Here is a 17,961-nt window from a genome sequence, read left to right as displayed (position 1 = left end):
TGCTAGGGTGTTACCCTCAGTTTTGTTTGATGCTCTTCATGATCTTTCAGAGTTGGCATCCAGTGCATCACTGAGGACAGCTCGGCCGTAGCAGTCTGCCTTGGTACCGATTGGAGCTAGTGACTGAGCCCCTCTCTCCGTAAGAGGGGCAGGCTGTTGTCCTATGATAACTCTTGCCCTCTCACTGGTGGGTCTATTGGTGAGAATCATCCAAGTTTGCTGATTTGGTTATAGTGATGGCTGCCTGGTGTGCGCATTGTAAAGACACATTTCTTGGGCAAGTAATAGGTAATGTGAATGCCCTTATCTCAAGAACTTCCATCCAGTGGTTTTTAGTACCCAATGGTTTGTCCTTGCCAAAACAAGTTGTTATGTGGATTGCAAAGTGGTGTTATTTCTAATTTTGTTGTATCCTGTGTGTTTACTAGGTGGCAACCTTCTGTAAAAATTTTTTCTCTTTAAAAATATATATTTTTATCTTTTAAGTTACGTGTTTAGAGTATTTAAATATTTTGAAATTTTCAAAATTTTAAAGAAATATTCTAAAGTAGGATATTTTCTGTAATATCTTTGAACATGTTTTGATAAGCATAGATAAAATGCATATTACATGAAATCATAAAAATCTTTTCAATTTTGAAAAAAATGTATATACTTTTTCTTTTCAACTAAGTTTTGTTGAAGGTAGAAAGAAGTAAAAATCTATGCCTTGAGTTTCAATTTTCTGTTCCTGCTAAGAAATACATGTCTATAGAAGTGAATTCTTCATTCATCCAACCAGCCTGTCTTGAGGACCTGCTATATCATCAGGGTGTGATGCTAGCTATGAATCTGGTGTAACTTGTGTTTTTGCCTCCACTTATGAAATAGGAATTTTTAAAATACATTAAAAATATATGTGCACATAATATATGTATAAACATATGCTTTATGATGTAAGATTATATATACATATTTTATATGTGTATATGATTTCCTCAATCATTTATATGGGCTGACGGTCAGTAAGCATACAGTTCTCCTGGTCACAGATGACCATGTCAATTGTATGTGTTATAACACATTTTTTATTAATGGGAGTTAAATGAAGTCTCAACATCTAAATCTCAGAAACTCCCATGGAGATCCAGATGATTGAATAGAGTACATGATATGCTTAAAAGGTTGATTTTGTTGTTGTTGACAATTGATCATTTCCATGGAAAATTTCCTTATCATAAAAGTTCAAATTGTCATGTTAACTAACAGAATGTAAAGGTGGTGGTTCCCATTCTGCAGTCCAGTATCTTCTTTCCGTTAGACTCACGTGGCAGAGTTTTCCAGAAACATCATTTATAAATATAGAAGAAAGACACCATCTGCTTTTCAGTGATCTTGCTGACTTGCTTTTGCCTAGTGTTTTAGCATCTCCTGACTGAATTGCCATAGTTTCCATAGCCTCATCTAATAAAGGATATTTATAGCATATGTAATAATGAAGATACATTCTTTGAGGACTTTTACGGAGATACAAACACTGGTTTAGTAAAATTCTTATGAAGTGTAACAGATGGAGAAAGCACAGATTCTGGAGTGAGAAGCACATGGCCTTAATTTTCACTCCACGGTTTATGAGCTCTGTGATTTAGTCAAGTTGCTTGATTTCTCTGAACATCGGTCTTCTCATCCATAAAGAGGAGATGCTAACGCCAAACAAACATTTCTGGAAATGATGTGTGCAAAGGGCCTGACACATAGTAGGTGTATGAGTCAGGTTTCCCCAGAGCAGTAGAATCAGTACGAGATGCCAGGCTGGCAGGTCTGAGTCCTGCAGAGCAGGCATCAGGCTGGAGACCCATGGAGCTGGTGTTGCAGCTGAGGCTGAGGGCAGCTGAGGCTGAGGGCATCTGGAAGCAGGCTGCCCTCTACCTCCTCCTCCTCGGGACTTGTCAGTCTTTCTCTCTTCTGGTCTTCAGATGACTGGATGAGGTCATCCTGTTACGGAGAGGAATCTGCTTTACTCAGAGTCCACTGGTTTACATGTTATCTCAGCTTAAAAACACCTTCATAGCAATATATGGGCTGGTATGTTTGATCAGCTTTCTGGGTCCTGTGCTCTACACAAAATGACATAAAATAAACCACCACAGTAGGTCTGCTTTGAAAAGTACCTACACTTGCTAAAACGCCCTAGAATTCTACTTACAAGACCTGTCTGGAGAGCCTCAGTTCCCTGCAGACTCTCCGCCTCTTCCTGGCGGTGGCTTGGATATTGTCACCTATTGGCTCCTCTCACTTCCTGTTTCACTGTTGTTTCATTGCCGTTTCTGTGTGCATAGTACTGTTGAGGCCAAGGGAGCTGCTGGCTGCACGTGTCCCAAAGCCACTCGCTGATGAGGCAAGTGGTACCTGACTCCATACACAAGACAGGAAAACACCTCTTCCCCATTCCTCGTGTCCTGCTTTGCCACCTGTGCCCTAACATAACACTTTTTATTTGCCAGAGACTCATAAAAATCTATTACAAAAATACACACTTCAACAGTTTGGCCTTTCTCTCATTTGGTGCTTTAAACAGTCCCTCAAAGAAAGGATAGTGTTGCTGGACCAGTCACGTCCATTTGGGCTGTATCCCGCCACGTGCATCAAACTCCCTTCTCTGTCTTTAAAGGACCCTCCCCTCTCCCAGCGGAAGACCAGCATAGGGCATAGTTCTCCCCGGAAATCCATCAGGGCATGCAGATCACTTTAGAGATGAGTGCTCCCAGACCTCCCCCAACCAAATTCAAATTCTAGGTGAGCTCAGCTGATGCATTCTTAAGAATAATTATTCTACTTACTTTACAAACGCCATGTAAACTGTGAGATGAGTACCAGCATTATAATTCACTTTAAAGATAATTCTGAGGTGTAAAACAAATAGGACTGAACATCCATATCCTTTAATTACAGAATCCACATGTTCTCCAAACTTTATCTCATTCCACTCAGGAAAACAGCTGAGTATCTTCATTCCGCCCCCCACCTGCCCATCAAATGTTTTTTATTATCATGTTCAAAGCTTTTGATTAAGTTGGCATTGTAGGAAACCCTTTTCTATTTTCTTTCATGTTTTTCTTGACAAGCCTGAATCGGTAATTCTGACTGGTACTACAGGCTCATGTTTTTGGATACGTTCATTTATCATGGAGTGAGTCACTCTGCTGTTTTTGTTTCCATATTACTCTGAAAGGCACCCACAGAAACATTACAAGAATGCGGGGTTACACCAAATACATTCTTATACTGGGTCTGTACTATGTCTCTGCAGTTAATCTGTCCAACACAACATCATCTCTGAATCACAGGAGGGAATGGCTAGGGGTACAAGTGTGGGCTCGGATAAAACAATTTTCTGCCACCCTGAATGATCACCCCACATTTAATCTGAAGACAGTTGTTCGAAAAAAGTTATTTTTTATCACCTCTGTCCTGGTTCTCTAATAGTGAAATTTTTAAACTGGTACTTCTTTCTTTTTTATTTGCTTTTACTGTTTCCTTAATTTTAAATCCTAAACCTCTGGGTGTTTTGTTTTAAAAAGAAGTCTCAATTTCCCACTTGCTTTATGCTTTCTTAACCATTTGCACGTTTGCTAAAAGGAAAGGAGAATCTATACAATAGTTGTGCATGAAAGGAGACTTTATAGTGCTATATCAAAAATATAATAAAATGAAAGTTAATCATCAGTATTCCAAATGTAAGTTGATGGATGTAATTTATTTATCTGAATATGTACAAGTAAACCCATAGGAAACAGAATTTAGATGCCATTTTTGACTCAGGTTCCTTGATTTAAATGGTAACAGAGGTTCTGTTATCTGGAAAGGCTCAGGTTTTTCATAGGGAAATGCAGGAGTCATTCCAAATGTGTAAGGGAGTAGCACAGTTCTTTCACATCACATTTTTCTTGGAAACCTAACATAGAAACAAAAGCACACAAAGGGAGCTCTCCTATTTAAAGTGTGAGAAGAGGGTAGCGGGTGCCAGATCCCACCTCATCAGCCTCCTTCCGTAATGCTGAGATGCCCCTGACCCCCATGCTGGGTCCCAGGAGTTCAGATGAAAACCCTGCACTAGAAGCAACTGGGAATTTAGATCATGAATGGAAATGTATGATTCAGCCACTGCTCTCCCCTGTTACCCACCAGCTCTTCTGGAAGGTGGTCTCTGAATCGGTTCCTTCAAGTCTTTGGAAGGGTCTCTGTAGAGATTGCCCTGTGGGTGCTTTCTGGCCAGTGCTTGGAGGTCAGCCGAGGATGGTGAATACTGAACGGAACATGCTAGAACCATGTGTTCATATTCCCCAAACAATCTCCACGCTGGAAGGGAGGATGGATTTTCTTCTGTTTGCTTCATTAAAAAAATAGTGCCAGTGATTGAGTCTAGATTCCTTCCAGCTTCAGTTATTTCCCCACATTTGATGGACACTCAAATGCTTAATAACAAAATTGATAACCCTTCCCTCAGAATTGTTGTTTGCCTTATAAGGTTGGTAGAAATGAGAATGTATGTTTTTAAATTCTGAAGGCAGTCTTAATGTATCCATAGAGAATAACGTGCTTTATCCTCTTTTCTCACTTGTGTATGTATTTGAACAAGGATGACTTAAAAGTTTCCTCACATCGGTAGAAATCACTGAGCTAGAGATTGCTTATTGAAAAATTCATGGGCATAATGTATCTTCAAAAGGGTGATATGATTATTATTTTTCTGGACTAACATTAAGGGATTTATAAAAATAGATCTGTCTACTGATGAACCACAGTGATTAAAAATTTTTGAAACGGTTGAGTTTTTCCTCTTGGAAAGTATGTAATGACTCAGTGGCCACGCATCACTGATTATCAGTGAGGAGATGACTGTGCTGGGTGAGACTTAACCGAGGTGTCCTTCCCGGTGGCCCTACCAAATTAAGGAGGGTATGAAAAAAATCCACACACACGACTGGTTTATTTATCAGAGGGTACAAAGCAATAGACTGATTTACCTGAAGTCAAATTTGATAATTTTTATATAGTATTTTGTTGTGAATTCAATACATTAACCCTTATTATTGCAGTTAGAAAATTAAACTGAAATCTATATTATGAAATGTCATGAACTAAAAACTGGCAGCTGTATCAAACAGCTGCAAAAAAGAAGAGTGTCCGATTTTGATGATTTCATATAAAATTGAAATGCTATGGAATAATCCTCATGGTGAATTATATGTTTTGTCACACACACACATACACACACAAAATCAAAACAAAACAAAAATGTCTTCAACAATAGTTAAGAATAAAAAACTTGGTTTGGAAAAATCGAGGTATTTGGCACTGATTTAAATGTACAAATTTCCTAGCGCACTTTATGTTTAGCATGTTAACATAATACTGAATTTAATAGAGAGGCACTCCGTTTCTTACTGATGTAAATATATTTAAGCAATAATGTATCTATTTAGAATCAATTTTCATTAATGAGGCCAGTGCACCCTCTGTCTGAATGGTCCGGATTTGGGGCAAGTCACTTTGGCAGCTGCATTAGCTCTTTCAGGCCACCTGAGGACCTACTTAGTGAATTAAACGGTGCCTCTAATAAATGAAAAGAACTCACGTGACTTATAGTGACACCAGTTTATAAGAACTGTGAGAAACCATTTAAACTAGAATTAGCATCTTTGAATGAAGTAGCATAGAACTCAGTTTAAAATCTTTAATAACATACAACTTTTGTTATTTCCTAATTTTGTCGCATTTCAATTTGAATGTTTTTCCCAAAATATTTTGAACACAGTCATTTGATTCTTTAAAAAGATTAGACCAAAACATGCAGAAGTCCCCTAAGCAATACATTTTTAAACTGAAATCATAATTAGTCAGAAGGGAAAAATCATTTTCGTGAAAAATAAAATTCAAAAAAGCTAAACGTTAACTCAAGTTTCTCTTTGCCCTTTGCACATTCTTTCTATGTGATATCATTCTCTATATATTTTTGAGTGCATATTTCCAAAGAAATTACGTTTTTGCTTAATGTAAAATTCTAGGCAATTAGATGCAAAAGTGTAGTAAAGCAACATGAAAGTTGCCAATTTAAACACAGGGAAGCAAAACAGTCCAGGCGGTAAAGGTCTGACAGTTACGTTAACTACACGCTCAGCACCGCCCACTAGGTGGACAGACACAGGGCTATTTTCACAGTCATGGAGGAGCTCTAAGTGAAACAGAGTTGAACTTACCTCTGCTAGAAAAACAACGTGATTCCCAGATACTTTTCTGACTCTCCACACCTGAAACAGTTTGCCAAAATGATGAAAAGATGTAAATGTTCTCAAGGTAAACAGATCTAATATAAACAGTCCGTGAAGCTGCATGAAGGCGTTCTCAGGCAGGCAAACGTGGGCATGACGTTTGATGATGGCTGTTTTCGGGGCTAGAGAAGGTTACTTTCTAAAAAATAAATATGTAAATTGTTAACAAAAGAACTTTAACTTATAAACAAATTAATAAGTTACTAAACAAACTAAACTGTCCACCTGGGTTACTTCTTGCAGCAAACTGCTCGTAGCACCCAGCGAAGCCTAGAAGCAGCTGAAACATGATACGCTTGGCAGTGTGATGTTTTCCTAATCAAAGATCCGAATGTTTTTCACTTGTAGGCACTGAGCGGCAATACAGACACAAATAACCAGACAGACCTGAGTTCACGTTCTGATTTGCAGTTGGATACTGGAAGGCAAGTAGTTTCTGATCCTGAATTTCCTCATCTATACAATTAAAAGGGTACGTTATCATGTTCCAGTGAAGAGTAAGGAGGATAATATAAAGAAAGCATTATGCACGTGTAGGGCCTGATACAGGAGATACAACAAACTGCAGAGTGATCGTCATGATTTTTATTTTAGACAGTAGCTTGCCAGAGGTTTTTTAAAATGTGGTGCTTTGAGAATTTTATTTAAGAATATGCATACAGTTACCAAGTAGACAGACATCCGAGATTTTGTAACATAGTCTGGAAATAAAGTCCACACGGAACTTTCCTACCCTGCTGTTAGTATTTACTTTTCCCTTATTACATAAATATTGATTGTCCCTTTCCCAGCTTTCCCTCTCAAGTTTACTTAAAAACACCTATTGAGAGTATTTACTGTGTCCCTAACACTCAGCGGAGGATGAAGTAGTGAAAGAAACATAACCCTGACCAGTGGTGTTTGTACTATTATTTAACAGGTGGTAAGAGAAAAGCTGCGTAGCTTCTGAAAGTTAAAATGAAGTTTGATTTCTGCTTCATGCCTTATACCTAATGTGTTCCCCAAACATCAAAGCAGCGATGTCACAGCAGTGCTAGAGGAGACCGTAGGAGTCACTGGTTTTGTTTTGTTTTTATGATCACAGAGTAGAGAAAGCCATTTTTGATATAACATAAAACACAAAAATCATAAAATACTGATATATTTGACCATAGAAAATTAAAAATACCTATATTGAAAAATAGAAAATCTAAAAACTAAGTGGCAAACTTGGAAAAATTGAGACATGAATTAAACAAATGCCTAATTTCCTTAATACTTTAATATATTAAAGAGATTCTAAACATTTAGTTAAGTGGGAAAAACAGTTCATTAGAATCATGGGCAAAGGTTATGAACAAAAAGTTTCCAAAACAGTCTTCCAGATAAGTCAAAGTGTGCTCAAGTTTTCTCACAGCGAGAGAAGCGAGAAAGTCAGGGCAGCGGTGGTTCACTTACTGGACCGGCACAGAGTGAAACCTTTAGTGATGCACCTTGTCCTGAGGCTGTGGGAAAACAGACCCGTACCCATGGCTGTGAATGTCAGTGATCTCTCTGCAGGACTATTCAGCTACATCCATCAAAACTTCACAGCAGTAACTTTTCTACCTACTGATTCTACTACTTAGTGGGGAGTCTACAGGTATGCCCCCAAAATTAGATCAAGCAAGAAGAATTACTGGTCTCATTTGTATTACTAAAAGAACAAAAATAACCTCATGTGAAGAAAGGTGATCAGATAATAATTACGAGACTCCTGTTTAATGAAATAGTAGGCATTCCTTAAAAAGAGTAAGAGGCTCTTATGTGTCCGTATGGAGTTATCTTCCAGATATGATTTTAGTGCATGCTTGTGCCATGTGCAAAATTTTGTGATTATCTCTGGAGAGAGACTCAGGAAAATGATTGTCTGAATGCAGGAAAACCAGGTGCTCGGAAATAGTAGTGGGGACAGGGAAAACTGGTATTTTTTCCCTACCCCTTGCACATTTTAAATCTCACCTTACATGTACTAGTATTCACAAAGTAAATACATCTTTTAAAAGTTGATGTGATTACTGTGTTTTAGTCAAAAACATAGTTAAAATAAAAATACCGCTGTAGTTACAAACTGCACACATTGAAGAGCACTGCTAGGAAGTATCCACATTTTATAGGCAATTATATTAGAGTTCTGAGAGCTTAACTATCTTCTCCATGCCATCCAAATATTGACAAAAGAGTAAATTCAAATTCAGCTCTCTCTACAAAATTCTGCCTCTTAGTTTTGTTATTTTATACCCCCATATTCTACTTCTTAAACATTCTGCACGTTTGCAGCTCTGTGATATGTGGCAATAAAATTCAACAAAAAGAACTGGATTTAATTTCTTTAATTGGACTTGATTGTTTTAATAAAATTTGACAGGAATGCCCCAGTTTGAATATAGTGTCTGGCACGTGGCATATGCTCAGGATATATTTGTTAAATGAATAGATAAATGAGTAAAAGAATGAATGACTTAGAGCATGAATTGTGCACGTTGCCTTCAAAGGGTCTTGGCATGGCATCTGAAATGGAAGACACTTGAGAACTGTTTTCACATAGTTGAACTGAGGCTATGATACAGCACTATTTTTTTCCAATTAACTGAAATTTGGTATGTATTGTATTTACGTTATGTAAATTCCTCAAATGAAAGGAAATCTTTTTCTCTCACTGTCCGTGTAAATGAGCGAAATACATCTATCTCAGATTATAGAGTAATATTTAACTCTGTTAGATGGTATATTTATAGATACAGACACCAAGGTACAAGATAAGTCATTTGAGCTTTTTATCCAGCTCTTGTTACTGAAATCATCAACGGTTTTTACTGTGAGGGTGTGGCAATATGACATTACCTTCAGAGAGCTTCGAAGCAGCAAAAGCATGTCAGAGATCCAAATGCATCTCCGAGTGCCAAGAATATAGCTAATATACATGGGAGTTGTTCCAAGAAACCCATATGGCAATGTGTGCTGAACATCTTTTACAGCAGCCATTCCACTCTAATGCAAGTTCGTTCCCTTAAATAGCACCTCTTCTATTTCCTGTGGTCAGAACTGGCTGCACAAGTTCCAGTCTTGCCAAGGCCTGTGTCTGGGATGTGCATCTCCAGGACCCAAAGTGTTAGACCTCTCTTTTCACTAGCCCGCCCTGCCAAAATCCATCTCGACACACCTTAAATTACATTAGATCAAAGGCTGCAAATTATATGCCATCAAAAGGAGAAAGATAAAATGTTTATCTACCGCATTAGAGGGTGTGCGATGTTTTTAAAGCAGTAGAGGTTTGAGTGAAACATTGTTAAATGTCTCTCCAGAGCAGCGTGGCTTACTTCCTTGGAGTGTTTGATGGATATATTGTAACAGGCTGGTGGCAAATTCGAAGTGGCATATTCAGTACGTGTTTAGGATGTGTACGCGTTCTGGATTCTTGTGGTTCTCAGTCTAATTGGAAGTAAGGTTTACGTGGTGAGAGCAGCGAAGCAGTGACAGGCAATACTATATAAGCGAGTCCTGCCTCTGGCCCACCATTGCTTGTAATGGATTTCTACACATTTGGAAAGTTCTATAATTTCTTCTTAAAAAATAAACCCATAAATGTCAGGAAGAATATGTTTTCCTCCTAATAGAGTCTGCTCACCAGGTTGACTTGGCTGTAGTGTCTGTAGGTGGGCTGGGCTAAGGGCCAGGGGGATTAAAAGAATTTTCTGAAATGTTCCTTTTTATTTTTAAGGACTGTTTTCTTAAATAAAATATAAACAAGGCACTTGAGTAGCCAGGTTTCCAATTGGTAAACGCATCATGCTGTCTATCATCAAGCATATTTTGTCAAAGGGTCTTTGATGAAAGTCACTAAGATGTCTAAATCTGAATAGTTCACTGCCCACTGAAATGTGCATTGAGATAACAAAATTATCAATTTGTGCTGTTGTCAAAATTATATTTTTCTTGTAAAACTTAACTATTATATGCCCTTGGTATTTTTGCAACCTTAATTTTTTTTGATTATTAGGTAGATTTAAAAACATATTAACCTTTGAGAATATTTTATATGTTTGTGTGCTACTTAGAAAATACATTTAAACACAAAAATCATGAAGTATTTCCTATTGCATGGTTTCATAGTAGGTAACTAATATTATAATCATTTTTCTTTAAATAATTAGACTTTCAGGAGGTAAGAAGTTATTCTGACATGAAATTCTGTGAAAAAATTCACTTGTAAAGAATTGTCATTAACTTACACTCAGAGTGGAGAAAACTGAAATCAGTTTGTTTTATCATTTGTTTCTAAGAACATCCATGAGTTTACTTAGAATTTCTTAGGAGGATAAACATATTCTTAAAGTTGTTTTTGAAAGTACCTATTTAATGGGGTGATCCATGTTTCATACAGTCATTTTTAATTCAATACCTAATTTGAAAATAATAATGAAAAACTCATATGTCTCATTCCCTTAAAAATACACTTAACTCTCAATATATGTTAAGTCGTGTATTATGCAGAGAGGATTAAAAAATCCTGATGGCGTGGCTCAGATTCCTTTAATACAAATAACACTGAGATCCTATTCCATGAAGTTTGTTATGTTGCTTAAAAGCAGGGAAGCCCACACATAATGGAATAAATCAACCTTAAGGAAAAGACACCGCCACCATATACTCATTGCACCCCTTCAGTGAGATGCTTTAAGTGTGACACTGTGAAGAATGCGAACTCTTGTTAAGATGCTTGCAGTCATGGGAGAACAAGAGATGGACGATGAAATCAGCTCTGTACCACGTGCTGGGTGCTCTGCCGGGTGTGGAGGACGAAGTGCTGGAGGGATGTGAGAGACACCTGTCTAGAGGAACTAGAAGAAGCATCAGGGAAGTTAGAACTTTTGAATGTGTGTCTTGAAATTCTTTCTAAGCAAAGAAATAGCTTGAGCCAAGGCATGGAAATCTATTAGTTTGACATATTTGGATAATAGGGAAGGGAAGAAATTTGGTGTGGCTAGAGTCTGAGTTTTATGGGAGAGAATGGCCAAGGATGAGCCTAAGGGTTGTGGTTAGTGGCAGACCTTCAGGGTTTTCCATCCATATGCCAAGATAGCTAGGCTTTGCTTTTGAGTCTGAGGGAGGGTTGGGGACAGCCAAAGTTAGCTGAAGGGACAGATTCCATTTTGGTTTAGAAAGTATTCTGCTGGTAGTGAAAGAGTAGACAGCAATGGGGAGAGGCAGGAAGCCGTCGGTGTCGGTGGTCCTTGTGAAAGATGACTGGTGGTCATGGAACTGGGGGAAAAAGGAAAGAGAACAGGGCAGCCTTTCTTGGCCAGCTGGACACCACTGATGATAAAAGGAAAAAAAAAAAGTCAAAGAGTAGCAGTCGGGACAGCCAAAATTTGGGAATGATCAATTTGATAGAATGGATTCAAGTAAAATTGACCATGTGGAAAATTCAACCCAAGAGCTGTGATTTCTGAAAACTAAGATTTTTAAATACCAAAGATAAAAGTTGAAAGTCATTTTAACTATGGTTCTCCCCACAGAAGCTGATTTAAACAAACTAAAAAACCCACAACACTGCATTTTGAGACTGTTTAACACACTATTGGCTCAGTTTAAATGATTTATCCAGCAGATACTCATATTGTCTTTGATAAATCCCCCGTTAATTTTTCTTTTTTTGAACAGCACAGCGAGGGGTTGTCATGCCTGAAGGGACAAAGGTTGGACAGAGATGAAAACTGAGGACAGGGAATGTGTAGAGAAAGAACCACTGAGTGGGCAGAGGCCCTGCCTGAGATCAGAGGAACAGGAGGGCGGAAAGTGCATCCAAGGCTGTTTCCAGGCTGTCACTGGATGTGAAGAGCCACAACAGGGAGGCTCTCAAAGCCACAGTCCAGAGGGGCCACTTAAGTGGCACTTGAGAAATACCAGCGAGCTAACTGGGGGCCACAGGAGGGTGTGAATACACGTATGCCTGTACGTCTAAAGCTGCTACCGTAGAAATGACTTTAAACATCTCCCAGATGAGAGTGGGTGGGGGCTGGTGTCCTCCTGTGAAGTGTACTCCGCCTGATTATCTTACTGCAAGATACCGTGCTAGTTCATTTCCACTGCCTGGTGAGTCTTGGACTTACCTTGCCAAGGGTGTGATCCAAAACAGGGTGGGATGATATGAGATGGGCAGAGCCTAGCTACCTGCAGAGTTTGCCTCCTGAAAACCTCCCTGAAACTTGGACAGCAGCACTGTGAAGGGGCCGTTCATCAGCAAGTCACAGCTGCAGGGCAGACGCGGACCCTCGTTGGGGCCTTCAGAAAAGTGAGTTCTGGATTTTATCCTGGGCACAGAAGAAACTGTACAGCGTTGCAGAATTAGGGATAACTTTCCTTTAAGCCTATCTGTACTTCTAATTTCTTTGCTTATTAGGAGTGAGAACTACTTTTCCTACAAGGCTAGGCCTTACTTTACAGCCCTTAAATGGGTTAGCACCATCTGTGGGTCTCCCCCGAACTGTCACCAGTCTCCGTGTGCCTCTGACGTCATGGAGATGATCTGGAAACATTCCGTCTGTGATGTCAACCCAATTAAAAGGCAAAAACAAACAGACCTTTCAAACCCTAAAATACCCAAACTTCTCTTTGATCTTTTAGTAAATGAGTTATTTAAATTAAAAATTATTTATTTGCTGTTAAATAAATTATCCGCCACATAATTTGATGCCGCAGTGCAGCGTAGTTATGATCCTGTGTCGTTAACCTTGTGTTTCTCTGGAGTCCTGTCCTTTCATTTTTTGAGTTCTAAGATGTTAATTTAATTTACTTGTTTCATATCTTCCAGTTTGCTGAAGTCCTGGCAGAATGATCCACAAAAATCACATTCAGGGAATTCTGAAGAGGCACTTAGTAAGACCCCAATTCCTGGTTTTGATTGGCCTTTGAAAATCAACGTAAATATTTCAGAGCTGCTAGTGAAATGAATGGTCTTTAAAGGCTTTTACAGAAAGTTCAGTGTATGACTCACCCTAGTATTGAGAAACTTCCTTGAAAGTCACTCCCTAAGACTGAAATGTGTCTTCTATGGTTAGTGCTGTGTAAACTCACAGGTTTTTTTCTCTCAAATTCTCCATTCTTTGGCATGGTGTTTCAGCTGCTAAGTCTACATGGACTTAGATAACTACAACACTACATTGTTATCTAGACATTCTTATTTCATTCTTTCTTTCTGCTAGGATTATTTTCTTGATTTGTGATTAACTCATCCAAAGTGATTCATGAGCCTTTTTAACCACACTGTTACATGTTTTAATTTGAATTTGGTGTTTCTGTATTACAAGTGGGGAAAAGGGCTGACATTTAGAGTTAAAGAGCAGAGTTTGAGTTCACGTCTCAGCTGGTAAGCCGGTTATCTATTGTTTAACCAACTAACCCCCACATGTAGTGGTTTTAAACAACTAACATCTTATTATATTCCTTAATTTTGTGGGTCGGGAATTGGATGCCTCTTCTGTTCTACGTGTATTCATGGAGGCCTCCCAGAGACATACAGGCGGTGGCTAGGCTTGTCTGGAGTGGGCGCAAGATGGCTTTGTCATGTTTCTGGCCCTTGCCGGGGATGCCAGAAGGCTGGGCTCCCCTGGATCTGGTACCTACCACACCTACATGATGCCTCCACCTCTCGGCGGCCTCAGGCTAATGGCACTTCTACAGGGCACCCAGTGAGGGTCTTCTAAGAGCAGATGTAAACCTGCTTATGGCTGGTCCTGCCAGTGCCAGGGGCTACTTCTGGTGGGTCCCCTTGGGTAGACAAGTCCAATTAGACTCGCTTCTCACCGGGAGCACTGACAAGTCTGCGCCATCTCTGGCCTAACGCGCCTGGGTAATTTCTGCCTGGTATGATTTTTTTCCTAATCTCATTTTCATGATTTTTCTTCAGTGAGAGTGAAATAGTAAATTCCAACTTCACTGAGTTGGTATGGGGATTGAATAAACTTCATGAAATTACTTCTTAAATTGTTATTTGCATTCCTTACTAAATTGTAGTTATTACAATTAATTTTGTTTCTGGTCGCATTTTGAATTATTCATTCTGAATTTGGATCTCTTCCTCAAGTTGGCACCATGTTACCCTTTGTGAATACTTGCATAATGTCTCAAATTTAATAAAATCCTTTCTGATTCTGTCTTCATCAGGCATGGTCTATATGATCCCCTGGTGGGTCTTAGAGTTCTAATTATGTGTGCCCACAAATTAGGTTTCCATCTCTACTAGTTTTACAAATATGTTATTTCTATTACACAGGGAGTGGTCGATGGCCTTTGAACATACTATTTTTTTCTGGAAGAAACTCTCTTCTTTCAAATATCAAGCCCCCCCCCCTTTACTCAAATCTCCACTCAAAAATCACCTTATCTGAGAGGTCTTTCTTGAGCACGCTCTCCTAAATAACACTGGGCCCATGGTCTGTTGGGTTACCCTCTCTCCTTTTATTCTGTGTTATGCTTTTTTTTTTTTCCCAAAGTGTCTTCACTACCTGACATAATGTGAATGCTTGTTTATTGTATCTCTTCACCAACTGAATGGATACTTCATGGCCACAAAAATGCGTTTCCTCCTCTCTAAATCCATAGGACATAAATCAGGGTCTGGCATAGGGTAAGTGTTCAATGACCAAAGTAGATAGATGATTGAAAATGATTTGGGGGATGAAGATCACATACAAGAAGATAATAAAATTTCTAAGAAATCCTTTTATGTAGGCCAAGAAGTATCAGATCACTGCCTGTAAAATTTAATTTCATTGGGTATGGTATATTTCTGAAATAAATTTAGATGTGTGTATATAAATATAACTGAACCACAGATTGTAATCAAGATGTTCTCCTTGCTCATTTTCTCTTATTTTGACTCTATCACATTAGCCATCCCTGCTCCCATCCCAGGGATTAAATGCTTAGCGTGGGATATGATCTCAGCCATACCCTCAGAATGGTTGGTTGGGTGGTCAGTTGCACATCTGGGTGGTGATGTCAGTGGGCTGCTGAATGTTGTGGGGAAATCCTGGATTTGGATAACGATGCCATGGAAAGCAGTCTTCAGAGTGGTCTGGCTCTGGAGTGACCCTAGTTGGGCTGGCCAAGCTGCATGCCAGATGGAGCTGTCCGCCCACTCTGCGCAAGAGCTGAGCAGGCGCTTCTGGGAACTGGGGTGGGGAAACACTTGTCTGACCAGTGTTGCCGCTTTAATGTGGGTTTGAGTTTCTGTTTGGTTGTAAACTCAAAAAAATAGAAAAAAAAAAGTAGAACCAGTGCATATAACCAAGATTCATTATTGGTTAGTTGTCTTTAGTAACCACATCAACAGTTCGCCTCTGTGTTTTGAGAGAGGGTTTTGGTTGTCTTGCAGACAAAGCCCCGTCAGCCGCAAGCGAAAAGTAGCGGTGGTTAAGCACGTGCTCTTCATTGCTCCGGGGGCTGTCACTGTGTCTCCCCACAGCCGGCAGGCATTTTGCTCCCAGGTAGGATAAGAAACTACAGGGTTTCAGGAGTTTTTTCTTTTCTTTTTAGGGAAAATGAGCAGCAGAATCTTCAAGCAGAAATGTGAAATGCGAGTGACTGCAAGTCTCACTGAAGTGGCAAATAACACGCTCCACGTAGAGTACCTGATACTTGCTTTCTGGTGCGCTTTTGATCTCAGAACACCTAACAGGGCTGGGGCGGGCGAGTTTTGCTGACTTGTTGAATCAGTGCGAAAGATGAAAGGAGACAGTCTTCGCATTCACCCTGGTGCTGATTGTCCTACAAATAGGAAGCTACCCAGTTAACCCTGCCTGTTGGCAGACTGAGACAAAACTGAAGAGTCTTATTAAAAATAAACAGTGCGTGTCAGGGTAGCTGCATGTGGGATTTCTGCTTAGGTGCCCACAACTCTTTCAAATACTGCATTAAAATGTGCAGGAGGACTCCTTCGGTTCTGTGAGCAAAAATATTGTTATGGAAACTGAGGTCTGTTATCATAGCTTCAGTGATTTGCAGTGAGTATTTAATAAATGAGTATATGTTTGAGAATATCCAGTGTGGTAATGTGAGTTTACACTCCCCATCCTATTTCTTTTATTTTGACACATATGGAAGATGCTGTTTTGTTTTGACACTCTGAGGAGATGCTCTTTTTATAAGAATCAATGAACAGTAATGAGCTTCTAGTTGACGATCTTACCAGATTTCTCTCACATAAGGAAATCTGATGCTGATGAATCTGCAACGTTCTATCATGAGTACTCGTAGGTGTGGGCATCATTCCCGGTGAGGGATTCACCAGGAGCTGTGTCGTGTGGCTCTCGTCAGTACGAAGGACATCCCGAAAGCCAGAGCAGGATGCAGAGCGTAGTGTGAGGAGGAGCGATGACCTCCCGCCTGCGCAACACCCTCTTCAGCTGAAGAGCAGGGCCCTGAGCAGGTGCATGGGGACACGCTGCCATTGCTCTCTGCGCAGGATCAGAGCTGGGCTTCCTCCCTGAGGGCACGTGGATGAAAAGGGAATTTGAAGAGCAAGTGGTGTGCTGAAAAGGGCGCTGGGCTGGGGTCCGGCAGCCAGGCCAGCCTGCGGACGGAGCTGCTGGGAGCATCCGTTCATGCCGCAGGGGCCCCTTCCCAGAAGCAGGATGGTAGTGTTGCTCAGAAGTTCTGGAAAGACCCTTGCAGCTGTGAAGTGCCTGTGATTCGATGGGTGTGGCTGTTATCATTTCATTTCAGTGCTGTTAAGGGCACAGCTGTGTCTGTGCTGCTGGGTGCAGAGGGTACCTCCTCCCCTCTTCTTACCCTAATCCGTTAGCTGTGAAACAGCAAACACGCCCATTCAGAGCCCTGCAGTGGGGAGCTGTTATTCAGTGTTCGCTAGTCATGCCTCCTCTTTAACATGACATAAACCTCTCTGGGTTAGAAAGACAGAGGCGTATAGCTCGGTAGTCAGACCACTGAGGTTTAAATTTAGCTCCATTATTTATGCACTGCAAAGCCTCATGCAAGTTAATAACTTGTCTGTGCTTCAGTTTTCTTACCTGTAAAGTGGCGATAATAATATTTACCTCTGAGGATTTGGGGGATTGAGGAAGGAATCCCCTGTAAGGAACATAAGAAGGAATCAATAACTATCCATTATTATTTTGATTTTAAAATGAGAACTGGTGTGAAACTAAATGGTTGGGAAAAAGCACCCTGAATGACCAGAGGGGGCTTATCAGAATGGTTAGCCAGCGTCAGATGAGAGACAGAATACTCTGTTAGGAGCTGTATGAGTCTGCGCGGGCTGTCATAGCAGAATACCGTAGACAGGACGGCTGCTACGACAGAAATGCGTTTTCTCACAGCTCTAGATGCTGGGAAGTCCAGGATCAGAGTGTCCCCTGGGTTGGTCTCTAATGTGACCTGTCTCCTTGGCTTGCAGAGTCACCTTCTGGGTGAGTCCCCACGTGGCCTTTCCTCTGCACATGTGGGGAGGAGGGCGGACTCTCTGGTGTCGCTTCCTTTTCTTATCAGCCTTACGAGATGAGGGCACCATCCTTGAGATTAATTTAACCTGAATTACCTTTCTAAGGACTGTTTCCAAACACAGTCACGTCGGGGGTCAGGGCTTCAGTGTATGCATTTGGCGGGGGGA

The 17,961-nt window shown here is 40.2% G+C and overlaps 2 long non-coding RNA genes across 7 annotated transcripts in view; one reads left to right on the top strand and one right to left on the bottom strand.

Moving 5' to 3' along the window:
* Positions 1-16,370, top strand: part of LOC140701181 (uncharacterized) — a 101,659-nt gene extending 85,289 nt beyond the window's left edge. For all 4 annotated transcript variants that reach the window (XR_012080108.1, XR_012080109.1, XR_012080107.1 and 1 more), the window contains 2 exons: positions 6,660-6,736; positions 15,870-16,370. This is a non-coding gene — a long non-coding RNA (uncharacterized lncRNA). The remainder of the gene's footprint in view (positions 1-6,659; positions 6,737-15,869) is intronic.
* Positions 1,041-12,851, bottom strand: LOC140701180 (uncharacterized). Of its 3 annotated transcripts, XR_012080105.1 has the most exons (4): positions 12,443-12,851; positions 6,240-6,450; positions 4,165-4,369; positions 3,718-3,934 (listed from the first exon to the last, which is right to left on the bottom strand). It is a non-coding gene; the product is annotated as an uncharacterized lncRNA (long non-coding RNA). The 3 variants fall into 3 exon arrangements; XR_012080104.1 differs by lacking the exons at positions 3,718-3,934; positions 4,165-4,369 and adding an exon at positions 1,041-1,974 and having other exon boundaries at positions 12,443-12,850; XR_012080106.1 differs by lacking the exon at positions 4,165-4,369 and having other exon boundaries at positions 12,443-12,850.
* Positions 16,371-17,961: the final 1,591 nt, after the last annotated feature.

The sequence above is a fragment of the Vicugna pacos genome, chromosome 14 (assembly GCF_048564905.1).
Source record: "Vicugna pacos chromosome 14, VicPac4, whole genome shotgun sequence".
Classification (NCBI taxonomy): Eukaryota; Metazoa; Chordata; class Mammalia; order Artiodactyla; family Camelidae; genus Vicugna; species Vicugna pacos.
Note: the sequence above shows the minus strand (reverse complement) of the source record. Positions and strands in the feature narration are given on the sequence as shown.